Raw genomic sequence first — 18,538 nt, 5'->3', positions numbered from 1 at the left:
TCCAATGGGAAACCATAAGTGGTTTTAAGCACCAAATTGACATTTTGTCCATGTTTTAATAAACATTTTCATGCAGGAAAAAAAAAGAAAAACAAGAGTAATAGATAACAGAATCCTTTGAAGCTGAGGATAATTACAAAGGAAAATGATCCTTTATGCAAAATGAATATTCTATTGTTCATGCTACCTCTAATTTAAAAAAAAAACAACAACTAATTTTTAAGTCCAACTCTGCCTTTTAAAGTCAAATCTCAACAAGGAACAGTAAGGGCAAGGTAAAACTAGAGATACATAATAAATTTCAGCATAGAAAATAAATGTTAAAGTAATTACAAGAACATATCAGAGTTCTACAGTAGTCTTAGTTCTGAGATATAATTTGTGCCCATGTGTGCCGGTTTGAGTGTATTGTGTCCCCCAAATGCCATTATCTTTGTAGTCTTGTGTGGGGCAGAAGTTTTGGTGTTGGTTAGATTTGCTTGGAGTGTGCCCCACCCAGCTGTCGGTGATAATTTTGATGAGATGTTCCCATGGAGGCTTGGCCCCACCCATTCGGGGTGGGCCTTGATCGGTGGAGCTATATAAATGAGCTGACTCAAAGAGGAAAGAGAGTGCAGCTGGGAGTGATGTTTTGAAGAGAAGCAAGCTTGCTAGAAAGGAACATCCTGGGAGAAAGCCGTTTTGAGGCCGGAGCTTTGGAGCAGATGCCAGCTGCCTTCCTAGCTAGCAGAGGTTTTCTGGACGCCATGGCCATCCTCCGGTGAAGGTACCCGATTGCTGAGGTGTTACCTTGGATGCTTTGTGGCCTTAAGACTGTAACTGTGTAGTGAAATAAACCCCCGTTTTATAAAAGCCTATCCATCTCTGGTGTTTTGCATTCTCCAGCATTAGCAAACTAGGACAGATTTTGGTACCAGAAGTGGGGTGATTTTGCTGCTGAGTTTGCAGATACCAAACATGTTGGAACGGCTTTTTAAATGGATAAGGAGGACTTTCTGGAAGAGTTGTGAGGAGCTTGATAGAAAAGGCCAAAACTGCTTTAAAGAGACTGTTTGTGGAAATATGGACTCTAAAGATACTTCTGATGAGGACTTGAGCAGAAATGAGGAATGTGTTGTTGCAAACTGGAAGAAAGGTGATCCTTGTTTTAAAGTGGCACAAAATTTGGCAAAATTGAGTCCTGGTGTCAGGTGGAAGGAAGAATTTAAAAGTGACAACCTGGAATACTTAGCTGAGGAGATCTCCAGACTATCTGTGGAGGATATACCCTGGCTTCTCCTTGCAGCTTATAGTAAAATGCGAGTGGAGAGAGATAAACTTAGAACTGAACTCTTGGGTTCAAAGAAACCAGAAGCTGATGGCTTAGAAAATTACGAGCTTCCAGGGGGTAGAATCCCAGAAGCTACAGCCCAACGTGAGGACATAACCAAACATGGAACCCAGCCGCCATTTCAGTACAAGCCAAGTTTGGAGATGGAATTATCCAGAAAGGATTTGTGGAAAGTCCTATTGTTTGATGGCTTTGACCCCTGCGTGCTTCATGCAAAGCCAACAGAATTTTTGCGAGATCTTTATAGACAGAGCCATTGCCGGTCTGGACTGGAGGAGACAGACAAGGGAAAAATTAAAGGAAAAATCTCTTCAAAGACAGAGCCATGGAAGTTGAGGTCTGGAGTCAGGAGGTCTCGGGCTGGGAGAGCAGAGCAGCCCACATACATGGAAAGGGTGAGTTTGCCCTGGAGGTCGAGGGCGGGCCTTCCCCCTCGATGCTCTGGAAGAGTTCTGCCACCCGAGGTCCCAAAGAGGGTGGAGCACATTTCCAGGGAATTGAGGAGAGCCTGGCTGCCACCACACTGTTCTGAAGGGGTTGAGCGTGTGCCCCGGAGATGGAAGGGAATCCGGGAGCTGCCCCGAGGTTTTAGGAGGGTGGAGCCAAGAAGGTGGTCTCCCCAATGTGTGGAAATGTTGGAGCACTCACCCAAGCATTTGGAGAGAAAAGGGCTGCCACAAAGGCCCTTAGGAAGGGTTAGACTCCTGCTCTCTCAAGCCCCAAGGATGCAACGTCGTTCTGTAAATGACTCTCAGACTTTGAAATCTAATGGAGTTTGTCCTGCAGGTTTTAGGAACTGTTTTGGTCCTGTTAACCCTGTTTTCCTTACTCTTTCTCCTTATGGCAATGGAAATGTTTATCCTATGAATGTCTCTCCTTTGTATATTGGAAGCACATTCCGGGCGGAAATACCAAAAATCTGTCCTAGTTTGCTAATGCTGGAGAATGCAAAACACCAGAGATGGATAGGCTTTTATAAAACGGGGGTTTATTTCACTACACAGTTACAGTCTTAAGGCCATAAAGCATCCAAGGTAACACCTCAGCAATCGGGTACCTTCACCGGAATGGCGCCCGGAAAACCTCTGCTAGCTAGGAAAGCAGCTGGCATCTGCTCCAAAGCTCCGGCCTCAAAACGGCTTTCTCCCAGGATGTTCCTTTCTAGCAAGCTTGCTTCTCTTCAAAACATCACTCCCAGCTGCACTCTCTTTCCTCTTTGAGTCAGCTCATTTATATAGCTCCACCGATCAAGGCCCACCCCAAATGGGTGGGGCCAAGCCTCCATGGGAACATCTCATCAAAATTATCACCGACAGCTGGGTGGGGCATACTCCAAGCAAATCCAACCAGCACCCAAGGGTCTGCCCCACACAAGACCACAAAGATAATGGCATTTGGGGGACACAATACATTCAAACTGGCACACCATGTGATATTGTAGTTCATGTTACCTTTTTTTCTTTTGGATTTCTATATTATATTTTACAATCATATATTGTTTGTTAATCCACTTCTAATTAATGGCCACCACTAAATTCCTGAAGTTTTTATTAGCATAATCTTGATAGTAGATAAAATTAAAACAATTTAGACTTTAACTAAATCACTCACACTTAACTGTATCTGTATTTTGTCACCATATTCCCCCTTATTATATACATAATAATATGAAGGGCATAAAAAGAATGGATGTTTACAGAAATTTGGAAGCCTCATATACATCTTCCAACTTTTGCTCTTACTTTCTTTTTCCCGTAAATGTTCTGCTCTGCTATCAGATTCATTGTCAATTATAGAGATAGATTTCCATAGAGCAGCCAATTTTTGAAACAGCACTTTTATAGTTACAAATACATGCTTACAAGATTTTAAAACGATACTTGATATATACAGTTTTAAGATTATATGTTCTCATGGAGGTCAGTAAATCATGATTGCCTATCAATACTGGATTCTAAACAATTCCTACAATGTCAACCATTTATTACCAGCTTCCATGTACCAAGCTTTGGCTTACATAATTTTATTTAACCTTTGTGATTTAATTTTCCTATTTTTCCAACATGGAAATGGAGATCAGAGAGCTTAGGTTACTTGTTAAAGTAAACCAACTCATAAGTTATATAGCCTGAATTCCAACCTAGGTTTATCTGATTTCATTGTGCTGTTAATTATACTTTTAACATTCATTTTGGATCACATAATTTTTTGGATCTACTTTATTTTTCCATAAAGCTTAAGTCTTTAACTCCCTTTCCTTCTCTCACTCTCCTATTCCCTCTCATAATTGATTCTATTTTCTGTTTTCTTTGTCTCTGCACATGGGCAAGATTAGGTCACAACATTCAGCAAAACTGGGAATGATTTTCATTGTAAGTTACTGAAGCATTGCTTTAATTCCTTGCACACTTCTAACTAGGTGTGGTCACAGAACTACTTCTGCCATTAAACGTGTGACTTTGGAAACCCATGTAAATATTTTACACATCCTTTTCTTTTTCTGTATAATGAAGGGGTCAATATAGGTAATCTCAAATTTCCTCTAAAGCACTGATTATAATATCAAAGAGTTAATACTTTGGCTTGTTTAAGTTTTAGCACATCTTAATTTGGGTAATATCTAGAAGCTGATTTTATATCCTAACATTTGGCTTATCATGTGGTTATAATATCAATATATTCTAAAATGTGTTTCATAGAACACTAGACCAATAAAATGTTTCTTAAAAATGGGGTGCCAGAGTCAGATAAGTTTGGAAAATTCTGCTTGTTTTAAGCCTTTCTCATTTTAGGATGCTCCCAATAAACAGGAGCATATTAAATTGTCTCACATATTGTACAGTGAAATAATAAATATTTAACCTAGATTTCAAGAAAACTTTTTTGACCATCAGTATATGTTATTCATTTTGGAAAATGCAGTTTCCTATACTGCTGTCTCTGGTTCTCTTACTGGCCCAAGCTTGAAATATGTTCAAGGCTTACCAAACTCACATTGCTACATGGGTTTGGAGGAATTTAAAGGTGATTTTTAAAATATATACACTTGTGTCTATTTTAATACCTATAAGATACTTTATTTTCCATGAATTTCTATGACTGTTAGAAGTCCTTCCTACCTCGAAAAATCAAATGTTTAACATTCTCCAGACTTCTGTGTACTCACATAATGTATATCTAGTTATTTTAGAAGCTACACATGTTCTCCAATTTGCCTTCCCATTTATTTTATATGCCATGAAATTAAAGGCATAAAAATATTTAACCAATTATAAGTGTACTGATTTTGTGTTTTATAAAATACTATAAAATCATGTCATTTTTGAAATATGTATAATGTACATAAACTGCTACATAAAACAGGAAAAATTATAAAAGAAGCAAGAAGCAACTATATATCTAAAATATATTTGGTTTCTGTAAATCACTGACATGAGAATAAATCATGTCAGAATAATTATTATCTCTTTATATTTTCTTTTGATTTAATGGGAAAAATGACTCAAAAATCTATAAACAACTAGACCAGCAATCAAGGTGATGATTGAGTCAGAAACTGTTTACTTATTTGCATAATTTTCCTACCCAAATGATTATTGCCTAAATATACTCAAACTGAAATTCACGATCCCACAGAGAGAATTATTGATTTCCATGAAAATAAGAGTATGTGCAGCAGTGCATGATAAACTAGATACACTTCTTCAAGGGAATTGAGAGGGTATGACCATTCTCTATGGGAAACTTTACAGGACATTCATGTACATTCTATTGATTTTGTGACCTGTCACCCATAAAAGATAACTGTATATGTCTAAATATGAGGTGATCTGATAACTGTATCAAACACTGCTTTAGAGCAAACCATATCTGTAGTGGAGTTTACTGTACAGAAGGATGAATAAGAATACAAAGGAGAGCTTTCTCACAGTGTTTGATATAATAATTGAATCTAGAATGAGAGTTAAATTAACCCTGTCCTCAGAAAGGCTTAAGGCAAAGTGTATTTAGAGACAGCAATGTTGTTCAGGTAATTCATCTTTGGAAATAATGAGCAGAAGAGATACGCTTATTCCAAGAAAAAGGAAAACAATATCATCTTGATGGGTTGAAGTGGTCCTATCACTTCTTTCAGCCAAAAATGTTTAATTCAGTAGAAATGTCCACAAGGAGGCTGAGTAGAAAAACACTGAAGCTAATGAGGCAGCCTAAGATGCTGTTAGAGACCATGCTGCTCTTACTATTGCTACAACAAGGAAATTTATCTGTGCAATCCTTTCTTGATTTAGCCTGAATGTTCCTTTATTAATCTTACACCATCCTTAGGTAAGAACAAGGTGGTCAATGATTGCTTTGAGCTGGGAGGGTCTAATTTCCTGGCCCACCTCCAGATATTTTGATTCAGTAGATTGGGGGTAAAGTTTTGTAATTCACACACACATACACATGCCTAATATACATATACATACATGCATATATATATGCATAAATATATATAAATACATATATATACGCACACATATGATATCGATAGACAACCTGATGTGGTACAAGCTGAGCAAATTATTTTGAAAAATAGAAATCTGTCTGATCTAAAAGAGTGTTTTTAAGCCTTTATTATTCAGTTACTTTTTTTGTTTTTACAATTACTCTTTTTAACAGGACTAACACTAATCTTTACTTTTAAAACTTAGTCCATACCCTGTCTCATTTTCTCATTACATAAATAGAAATTTATGGATCACCTATATCATTATCCATAGTTATTTTCACCTCCTTCTTTTCATATATTCATTGAAGAAAACAGTTTTTTCTATGTGCCAACAATGTATCACAGTTATCTAGTATATAATTCTATATTCTCCATCTCTATGAAGCCTTCTCTACAGATTTTGGTCTACAACATTTCCCTCAACTAGAAAGGACCTCTTATATAACATTGTAATGTGAGGAAGTTGCAAGTTCAAGTTTATGAAATAATTTATTTTTCATAAAGTTTATGCAATTTCTCCACTATAGAGTCCCAACACAGTAGAACGGTTCAACACTCAGGATACACAGGGGAGGAGTATTCATTCCTATGACTTCCTAGTTGTTTTTGTTTTTTTTTTTAGGCTGTCCATAAGCCTGAAAATTCCTCTCCTGTTATCTGACTTCAATACCTGATGATGCCTTCATTTGGACTTTCTTTTAGCCTCAAGACTGTAAGCGAATAAGTCCCCATTGTTTAAGCCAACCCATTTCATGGTTTTTGCTTGAGCAGCCAAGGAAACTACAACACTGTACTTTTTCCTACTTCATTACTTCATTTATTTTTAATATTTCTTATTTTTAATATGTGGTTTTGAGGTTTTTTATTTATTCTTTGTATCTCAAGAAAATTTGGGGCATTGTACTTACCATTTTGTATAGTTCTAAATATTTTTATAACACAGTTTGTCATTTCTTCTTAAAACTACAAGTGTCATATTTTGTCAGTTCCCAAAATTTGGACAGTTCTTAATATATTTTTATTATTGATTCCTAATATTACCAACATATTGATATACAAAATGTGTTTGTATCTTTTGTTAAAAATTTCATCAGAATATGGCAAATAGCTTATTGCTCAAAATATTCCCAGGATATAAAAAATAATGTACATTATGATGTATATTTTGAATGATATACAGAATTTCCAAAAAAGTTTAAAGCAGTTTTAAGCATTAATCACTGCAGAATTATAAATGCTAAAATCTTACCAGAAGACACCATTTGAATAATTACTTTTAAAATTTATTTTACTCTTAATTGTTCTTTTTTAAATTTTGAATTTCAGTTTTTTAGTTTTAACTATTTATGCCTGTAATCAAAATGTAAAATGTTGATTGAAACAACAAAACTCCAAAATTTCATAAACAAACCTTATAAAGCTAAATAAATGAAAAATAACTGTAAAAAATTTTTTCAAATTACTTTTTGTATGTATATATGAGTTTTGACATTATGAAAGCCTAAAAATGCACTAAGATTTTTGGGACACTATAAAAATTTCTGTTAAGTTAGATATATCTTAATTACAAAGATATGGAAATTATGTTTTTTAAATCATCTGTGTTCTTATTAATTTTTTGTCTGCTTGCATTGTCGGTTTCTGAGAAATGCATATTAAACATACCACTGTCATTATGGATTTGTCAATTTCTCTTTGTATATTTGTATATATTTCCAGATGCATATGCAGTTATTGTCAATACATATTTTTAATGTATTATTATTACCTTCCACTTTTGATTCCTATTATTGCTTTTATCTAAATTCACTTTTGTCTGATATGAATAGTGATTAACCTTTTATTTCATGTTGGTTAATATTTTGCTTTTCTCTCTTTTCTTGTATTTACTCTCAGAAGTTCTTTGTGCTTTTGACTTCATGTGTCTTCAAAGGGCATATAGTAGGATTAAATTTATGTTTTCTCTCGGGTTCATTTCTGCTATTATATTGTGTTTTCTATATGCCATCAATTTTCATATATATGTTTATAACTATATATCATATAACTAATATGTAACCTTTAAATTATATATTTTACTTATATTCGTATATATATGACTCTTCCTCCTCCTCCCCCTCTCACTTCTCATCCCACTGCTCCTCTTCCATGTCCTTCTCTCTGCCTCACCTCTGCCTCCTCCTTTCCTTTAATTCATGCTTTAGGATTAATAAGATTTCCTATACTTTCTACATACAAGAAGATATCCTCAACAAATAGAGATAGTTTGGTATTTTTGCTTTATCTGGATGATTCTTGTTTTGTTTCTGCCTAATTGCCTTTACTAGAACTTCCAGGATAATTTTCAACAGAAATGACAAGAGTAGATACCCTTGTCTTGATCTTACGGGAAGAGCATTCACTCTTTCGCCATTATGTTTCCTGTTAGCTGTAGGGTTTTGTGTGCATGTTGTTTATCAGGTGGGAGAAGTTCCCTTTTATTCCTTGTTTTTTTCTATGGTGTTTATCTGAAAGGCTATTATATTTTGTCAGGTACTTTCTCTTCATTTATTGAGACGGTCATGTGGCTTTTGTGCTTTATTAATATGGCATATTACATTGTCTGAGCTTTTCAAAGCCACATGTGGACATTTCCTCCCCCTGCCCCCACCACCCCACCCCTCACCCTCCTGCCAATTTTTCTTTTATCTTTTTAAGCCAGTCTCTTGTTTGCCCCAACTGGCAATGCCACCTCAGGCAGCTGGGATGTGAAACAACTGCTGTGGTGGTTTTCAGCAAGCACCATGGGAGCACCCTGGTGGTAGGGCTTCACTCATTGAGCAAGCTCTGTATCAGGTCAAATCAAAACAACCCTCACCAACAGGCAGGCCAAATAGTGACAATTCTCTGGGGATAGGGCTTTTATGGTACAACAAACCCATGCTACCTCCTCCACCGGCTGCTAAGCTGTTAATTTTCACAGATATCTTGGTTGAAGGTCTATGTGTTTTCAAGACTACCACGGAGATGGTTAAGGGAGGAGGGGTTATGGCACATTAAAACACCACTAAGCTCAGGGTTCACCATTTTCATGACTAAACATTCATAGGATTGATGCAAGCTTTTGGTTAATTTTCCATAATTCTGAAAAATTTGATTTAACATTTGGCTATGTTATCACTGATTTCATGGAGATGATGATTTCAGAGGCCTTTACTCTACCATGCTGGAAGTGTTTCCAATAATTTTTATTAAGTGAATAAATATGTTGATAAGCCTGTTGCTGATATTAAAATATCACCATTATAATTGTTATCAAAAGCCTATCTTCTTTCTTAAGTAGCTCTATCTATGGGCCCAAAGTATTTCAGAGGGAGTACTGCAAGACTTTATAAAGTGAATGGAATGAGAAATCATGTTTTCTCTTTATAAAATATCTAAAAGCATGTTATTTTGGCCTCCTGTTAGACCCCTGTTTCATAAAGAGCTGGCAAAAGGGATATGGAGTACACTTTTCACCTTGCTAGAGTTTCTTTCTGAAGCTTCAGTAATCTTCACTACAACACTTTTACACCTACTTTGAGTAATTTTGAACATGTTAATCAACATAGAATTTTCCGATAGGCAACATTGCTTCTATAAGTGTGTGAATTTATAGCCCAATCATATGATAGAGGAAATTGATATGACATATAGAAAAGTTTTACTATTTTAAATGATTTTTTTCTATGATTAGGAAAATACATCTCTTAAAAATTTTTTGAAGGGTCTAATGAGAAATCCATGCATTTACTCATCCAACATACATTTATTTAGCTCGTAACATCTAAGTCTTTGTATTAGATTACTGAGATCCATTTTAAATAAAGAAGCTTAAAATCCCTATCCTCATGAAGTTTATAGCCTATAGGGCCAAAGATACATTCAAGAAATAATTATTTCATCACAAAGAAAAAATTCATTGTGATAATATGACATGGAATTAAAGCAAGTATAGGTTGTAATAAGAGGACATAACAGAGATAAATAACCTGACCTAAAGAGTCAGAGACAGGTTCTCTGAAATTTTAAGCTCAGATATAAAATACAAGTAGAAGTTACTTAGGCAAAATGGTGAGAAGTCAGAATGACAATTCCAAAGAGAGGATTTTCTTGTAAGAAGGCACATTGAATAACTAGGAGAAGGTAAGTGTGGAGGTGTTAACATTGAGGTGTTAACTGGCAGTAGTTGAGTCTGGAGATGTAGGCAGAAGGCAGATCCTGCAGCATCTGGGCTTTTTGGGAAAAAAAAATAATTTTCTTCTAATGAGCACACAGAATTAAAGAAAAATACTTAAGCTGTGTGACATGCTGCAGCCCAACCAATTATATCACTATAATCAAAGTCTTCAGTGACTGGTGTGACAGTTTTTGCATTCATTTTTTTCTTAAGTATGTTCCTGGCCAGAGAGAGAACCAGGAAAATTACTTGTCTGGGTCTGAAGATTAGTTTCTGGCTCCTATGATACGAACTTGAGACCTCACACCCTAAGCGAAATCTGGACCACAGGTTATAACTGCAGAGCTGTGTATGCTTAAAGCTGAGACCAAGTTTTAGCATAGATATTGGAGACTGTTCATGTTGCGGAGCTGAATCACCAGAAATGAGGATAGCCATAAAAATTATAATGCTCCAAAGGTATATCTCATCTCATATAATCTCACTACGACCAAAGTACATGTATAGATAAAGAAGTTTCTAGAGCTGTACCAAAGAGAAAACACTTTTCTGTTCCAGGAGGAAATGTACTGGTAAGACATAGGGTCTAATTAATGCAATTTTGGAGCCAAAATGTAAGGTGAGAAAGGTTAGTAACATTATGGGGAGGGATGTAATGAGGTACATATGTATAGCAGTATAATTAGGAAATCATGATTTGAACATTTTGTAATGAATAAATATTTTCCCAAATACATGGTTGGAAGAAAAGTCTTAAGGCAAACAAACAAACAAACAAACAAACAAGCAAAAACACTACTACCTGGGTAGAGCAGGGTGAATGTTAAGGAGGGTCAAACCTGTGGGTTGGGTCAGAGCAATTAGAGTGTCTCTTGGGGAAACAGCAATGATTTGTTTTGATTCTAAGGGTGCCCATCTCACAGTTTCTATGGGTCAGAAGTTCAAAAGCATTTACCTCAGTGTATACATGGCGCATTCCCATCATACGTAATTTACCTTCCAAGGCAAGAAAACTGTTAAAGATGCCTATGCGAATGGATTGTTATACTCAGTGGGACCTGAGGTGTCAGAGAAAGGACAGCTGCAGTTTTGTGTGCAGGCAGCTATAGGTCTTAATCACCTAAGACCATGGTTAGAAGCCTAGAAAATCTACAAATTCTATATTTCAGTAGTGTGGATGGGTCTCCACATAACTTAGACAGACTTGGTTTTCACTGGTAAACAACAAGACAGATGTGAGTCTGACTCTTGGCTTCATGTCATTACGCTCTGCACCTGAGTAAAGCTGGGATTCATACAGATCATTCTCAGATTTGCCATGCATATCAGAAAGGAGTGCCAGTCTTTTAAGAGGAAACGGGAGACAATATCCTCTCATTTGTAAATGAAAGAGTGTACAAAACAAGGATTTCAAGAAATGAAAATAATCTGAAAACAGTATTTCTATTTTATAGATAATTGAATTTCAAAACACACAAATCTGTGGTCAGAATATGAATCTCTTGGAAATGTCTTTGCTTGTAGTTTAACTGTCAGGTCAGATTTGTAAGGCATTCTTTTTTGATGACATGCTTTTCACTGAAAATTTTTCTATTCATACAAACTGTTCTGGTTGTAGAATTGAAATAACTCTATTATGAAAATGAAGTGTCATAATTTTTAATCAGTATGTATTACCTCTGGGGCTGATCTAATGAAAGAGTAAGAAAGGGACAGAAAGGATAAGAAAAAAAAGTAATTATACAAATCCAGATTATATTTGAGGGCTTCAGTTCAAGCTTCTAATAGTCATCAGTAACCTTTGTGATACTTTTCATTCTGCATTCAAAATACATTTGCCATTAAAAGAAAAGTCAAATTTGCATCCTTGCAGTTGGGATTATGGCATATAAATTTCAAATTAGTTCTATATTAATCCCCATTAGACTCTCCCCATAATCTATAGGATGTAATAAGATTATTATTAATAATAATAAACCAAAATCATGATTAATAGCAAAACTTTTACATCACCAATGGGGAGAATCACAAAGATAACAATAAATCATATTTTACTCATATTTCAGTCCTAATAAAGAGAGAAAACTTATTTTATTTTTATAAAAGCAATATATGTATACTATGTAATATTTTGGAAAGCACAATAAAGAACAAAAAAGAGAGCGAATAGTGGTGTGAAGTTCAGACTTTGGAGTTACATTGGCATACGATGAAATCTTAATGCCATAGCTTCGTAATTTTGAAATTTTAGCAAGTGAATCAACCTGAGTCTTTCTAACCTGCATGCCATGATGCCTCCTTTTTAGGATTTTTGAGAGGATTTAATGAGAAACTATGTGTGACAGCATGATACATGGACTTAATAAAAAGAAGTCATTAATGCTATTGCCACTTCCCAGGTGACTTTGATTAAAAAAAAAAAGTAATATTCACTATCAAGTATTATTTCCAATAAACAAAAAAATCAATGATTTTTTATCAGATTGAAATATATTAACTGCAACATAGTAGACTATTTTAAATCAATCCAATATAACTGACAATCCCAGACATAATGCCTATTATGGTTTGGGTGGATCATTTTTATTTCAAATACATGAACATGAATAAACTTCCAAATATTTGAAATCAAAGTTCTGTCACTATTTATGCAGTTTGTAATCATGCATTATATGAATTTTACCATATCACTAAATGCTCCTTGCATTCATGTTCTTTAAAGTTTGCATAATATTCCATTTTACATATGAAACATAATTTACTTAATGTTATACAATATAAATTGTTTTAAAGAGGTTTGGACAAAATAAGTACTCAATAATTAATGAAAATATATAGCAGATCTTAGATGAATGTCGAGAAAAGAAATGTGAGTGTGACAATTGACATATGGAACTGAACAAAATCAAATAAGCAAAATGCCACTAAATTTTTATGAGATATAAGGCAACGCTATTTAAAAATGACTACTGGGTGTTTAGAACCATGATAAAGCATGGGATAAGCATACCATCCTACAGCCCAACATTCCATATTAACATCAATAATTCAATTCTAAATGAAATATTAGCAAAAGCAATGCAAAGATACAGTAAGTAATAATACAAGCAAGTATAATTTACACCAGTAATTCAAGAATTATTTAACATTTAGGAATCTGTATATATTTTTCAGTCTATTATTTGGGCCAAAAAAGGATCATTACAACAGATGCCAAAAAGAAATTAGATAAAATAAAATATTTATTTTTGATAAAAATTATCATTGTATATTTGCATTTTGTGACATATACAACATAATAGGTCACCATATGCATTGCCATGTGGCAGAAAACTCAAGAACCAAGGACTGCAAGGATCACCAGCACCAGAATGGCACAGTCTTCTGGGAGAAACATTGCCTTGATGATAATGCCTTGATTTTGGTCTTCTCCTAGCCTCAAAACCCTAAGCCAATACGTTCCCATTGTTTTAAGCCAATCCAGTGCATGGTATTTGGTTTAGCAGCCAAGAAACTAAAACAGGAGGGTATATGGAACTTTGTATATACTGCATTTTTTTCTCTAGGATACAACTTCTCTAATAAAAATAAATAAATTTTATAAATGGTGCTGTGGCAAGTGGACATCTATAGGAAAAAAAATGTAAAACTTGACCTAAGTCTCACACATTATGCAACAATTAACTCAATATGCATTCAACTTGGGTAGAGAATATAAGATTATAAAACTTTTCTCTAAAAACCCTAGGAAAACTCTTTTTTATCTACAACGAGGCAAAGTGCTCTTAGATTTGTTATCAAAGTATAATCCATAAAAGTAAAACATGATTAATTGTACTTCACAGAAATTAAAACTTTTCTCTGCAAAGGCACTGTTAAGAGGGTGAAAATACAAGCCACAGAGTTGAAGGAAATATTTGCAAACTGCTTATCATATGTAGGATTATTATCTAAGAGTATGTAAAGTAAACTAAAAACTCATCAATAAAAGACAAAGCAATCCAACTAGAGATTAACAAAATACTTGAAAGTATATTTCATAGAAGAGAATATACAAGGGCAATGTAGCACATTAAAAGATTTTCAACATCATTATCCATTAGAGAATGAAAATTAAAACCACAATCAGATATTACCACACATCTATGAGAATGGCTGAAACATAATTAATGGCACCATCAAATGCTGGTGAGGATTTGGAGAAACTGGATCCCTCATACCTTGATGACTGAAGTAAAAATGATAAACACATCTTGAGAAAACAGGTTACCAGTTTTTTTAGAAAAAGAAACTAACTATTCAACTACGATATGAACAACAGTAGCACTCCTGGGCAGAGAAATGAAAAGGATGTTCACACACACAGGTACACAGTATTTTATTGCAGCTTTATCTGCAATATCTAAAATTTGTAAGCAACTCAGATTCCCTTTAGTTGGAGAATGGTTAAACAAATTGTGTACATTGATACCATGGAATACTACTCAGCAAAAAAAAAAAAGTCTCCAGATATTTATGCTGAATGAACAATGCCAATCACAAAATGCTACAGGATTCTATTTCAATAACAGCCTCGAAATGACAAAAGTATAGAAATGGAGAACAGATTAATGATTTTTAAGTGTTACAGAGTGGGTGAAGGTGGGAGAAAAGTGGTTGTGGCTACAACGGGAGCTTGAGGGATCCTTGTGGAAATGTTAACGTTCAGATACTGACAATGTCAATTTCCAGGTTGTAATATTATATAATCATTTTGCAGGATATTACCACTGGGAGACTGCAGGTAAAGAGGACCTGGGATCTGTCACATTATTTCTTATATCTCCATGCAAACCAATTCCCTCAACATAAATAGCTTAATTTAAAAAATAAACACAAGTTTACATGGCAAAAATGAAGTACTGGATTGAATAGATGTAAAAATTACAATCTGGAGGTCACAAACATTAGAACATGTATATCCAAAAGAGTCATTATTTTAATAATAAAATATTCTTAGATATCAGTAAATAAACATTGACAATCCAATAAAATTCAGCAAAAATATGAATAGAAAATTAAAGAACAAAGAAAAATGCTTTAAATTATAAGACAATGCTCCTCTCATTATTGACAAAAAGTTTAATAATAATATCCTTTTTCACTTATCAAGTTTGCTTAGATAAAAATATATAATACATAACACTGTTGATGACAAGAAAGTAGACTGGAATATAAGCTGATCAGACAGAAGTGGATAAGATAGTTTTATGGGCATTTGGATGCACTGATTTTTTTTAAAGGGTATAGTCTTTATATTTTAATTCAAGGAATACATTTTATATATTTACTAGTTTGTTTTACCAAAGAAAATATCTAGATATTGATAAAGTCTATATATATATACACACACACACAAGAATAATATATAATTACATACACAATTATGTACAATTTTAATTATTATTAATGATGGGTTATTATTTAATATATATATATTTGTTACTATATACTGTGTACTATATTTTATACTTCATTATATACTAAATATTCTAATATATGTAATCAATGGATCTTTTATATATTTACATATATGTTATTACCATGGAATTCTTAATAGTATAAAACAGCTATACAGATGCTGATCTACAGTGAATCCTAAGATAAGTTAGGGAGAAAGGTAAACCATATGTCTATATGTGTCTGATTATTAAAAGAAAAGGATAAAGTAAAAGAAGATGCATAAACACATACAAACATGTATACATGGTTACTTGCATATTCATAGAGTGTTTCAGGAAGAATTCCTAAGGGAAACAGGTAACTTGCTCTCAAGGAGAAGAGGGAAAACTAGTGTAGAAGACAATTAATCATGTTTATTTTTAACTGCATGCTTATTTGTGCCATTTGTATTTGCAAAATACATGAGAATTATTTTTCATTACTAAAAGTTGAGTAAAATAATAATTTGTATTATTTTAAAGACCAAAGTAGGAATATGGTGTTTAAAGGAGTTCAGACATATTAATACATACAACACTTTTAATAAAAGATTTCAGATATGTTAATACATATAACACTTGTAAAAGCAAGAATTTTAACATTAATTTCAAAATTTCCATTTCAACTTTGCAACAATTAACTGCCTTGAAAAATTCAATGTCAATCTGATCTGTCTTTAACATCTACAAAATGCTTCCTACTTGATGTTCCAGAACTTTAATTTATGACATGTCCTTCTATGCCAACGAAGTAGAATTTGAGATAGAGGCCCAGCCTGGAGAGTTGAGGAGTAATAACCAGTTCAAAAGGACAGAAAAACTGTAACTGATGGCTTACTCATCTGAATGTTCTTTTATTTATTACCACATTTTGCAAATTAGAAACAGTTAGAGCTTCACCATAAATTAGAATTTATGGCACAAGGCAAATACAGTCTCATGGGAGCTCTAATATAGGCCACTTTGGGGGAAAAAAAAAGCCTTTCACCAATAATGAGACCTTTGATACAATTTTATACAAATATAAATGAAAAATCTAGTGATGCATTTTACAGCTACCATAGTACATTTACTGCCTAGGCTTAACTTCTGCATAATAAATTATTTCAAATGCAAACTATCTCACATTCATATGGCTGCTACAGAAATGAAAAATCAATAAATCTTTACTAATGGTCTAAAATAAGTAATGACTCCAAAAGAATTCCCTGAATAGGACACCATTTGAAAACAGCATGCAATAAGCAAAACTGAAATTACACTAAAAGATGCACAGCTATTCACTGATCATCAATAACCTCCTAAATAAAATAGCAAAAAACAAACAAAACAAATTGTTCTAGTTTCTTTTTTTAACAGATAACTTTTCTCCCAAATACAAGATCTCAAAGAGGTAGTATTCTTGAAATACGAAACATTTAAAAGTTCATATTCAAATACTCTGAATTTCATAATAAAAACCACTTTTCCACACTTACTTACCACTATTTTTATCTTTTTCTATCTGTGGCAAAACTAAGTTGATGTGTCCTATGCATTGAATTGGGGTTCTTTTGATGTGACCATATTAATCATTTTAATTAGGAATAATTGATACAATAAGGACACTAATGTTATTTATAATTTTAGGAAGTGAACTTTAGCTACAACAAGGAAGCAGACTTTAACATAATGACATATTTATATATATTATTGAAAACTATAATAAAATAAAATTAAAAGTATATATCCTTATATTATCCACTTTTTTTATTCACATGTATACATTAACTATTATTATTTAAAAACTTTTGCTCCCAGAAAAAAACTAGGCTAAAGCTGAGTTAAATCATACAAAACAAGACTCCCTTATCTAAAATCTCACCAAGATCCAATTGAACATTACATGTGCTGAGCTATTTTTTTCTCAAAACTTTAGCAATTTTCCCACCACTGAGATTATAGTTCATTGTTTTCCATCACTCTATAGTTACTACAACCTAGACAGACAAAAGATTTAAATGGCCAACTATACTTGTTTATTTCATTTGCATTTATAACCTCACCCCAATTAACTTAAATTGATGAAAAGTCTTATTATTCATACTACACAGAATGTATAAAACTCAACTCTCTCTCTCTCTCTCTCTCCATATATATATAGGTATATATATATATATATATATATATGACATGCTAAATATAAAGATGTAATTATTTCTTTTAAGAGTATTTTGAAAAAAATGAAATAATCATTGATGTAGAATTTAAAATATCAATACAATACTTAAAATATAATTCAAATAAATAAGCTACAGTATAATTTGGTGAAATATTCGAATGTGAGTGCATTTTGTGTTCTTTATTAATCTTATTTGATGCACTCCATTATTGTGTCTGCAAAGTCTCCAAATTTTAACTAATTACAAAGTAAAGAACAATACATGGCAATAATTGTTATCAGAATCAAGCAATTTGCTATGGAGACTCAGATAATGGAAACTGTCACACTTACCTATGATTTTGCTTATGTGAAATCTTAACAGAGACCATGCAAAAGGTTAAAGGCTTTTAAAAAATATTTATGTCAAAGAAATATACTTGGTGTATGGGAGTATATCTTGTTTCGTATTTGAAATTTAATCATTTTTATCTATGTAATATGATTTAGTTATTAAAGTATATATATATATATATATATATACACCTATAAAACATTGTTCAATGTATATGAAAGTATATAAAACATGTATATAAGATTTTACTAGTTACTGGAATAGATTTTAGTCTCAGATATTCTTGCATCACTCAAAACTAATTTAATTGTATGCTAAAATATTCATAATGGTTATATTCATATTTCTAAATGAATTCAAATTTCTAAAATTTGGAATTAACTAATACAGAGTAATATATTCATAAATTTGTAAAAATTGTAAAAATTATTACCTAAGTAATAATTGAAAAAGGTTTAGCGGATGTGATGGTTGTATTCATGTATCAACTTGGTCATGTTTTGGTGTCCAGTTGTTTGGTCAAGCAAGTGCTGGCCTGATTGT

This window comes from Choloepus didactylus, chromosome 10, assembly GCF_015220235.1.
Source record: "Choloepus didactylus isolate mChoDid1 chromosome 10, mChoDid1.pri, whole genome shotgun sequence".
Lineage (NCBI taxonomy): Eukaryota > Metazoa > Chordata > Mammalia > Pilosa > Megalonychidae > Choloepus > Choloepus didactylus.
This window is presented reverse-complemented; position numbering follows the sequence as displayed.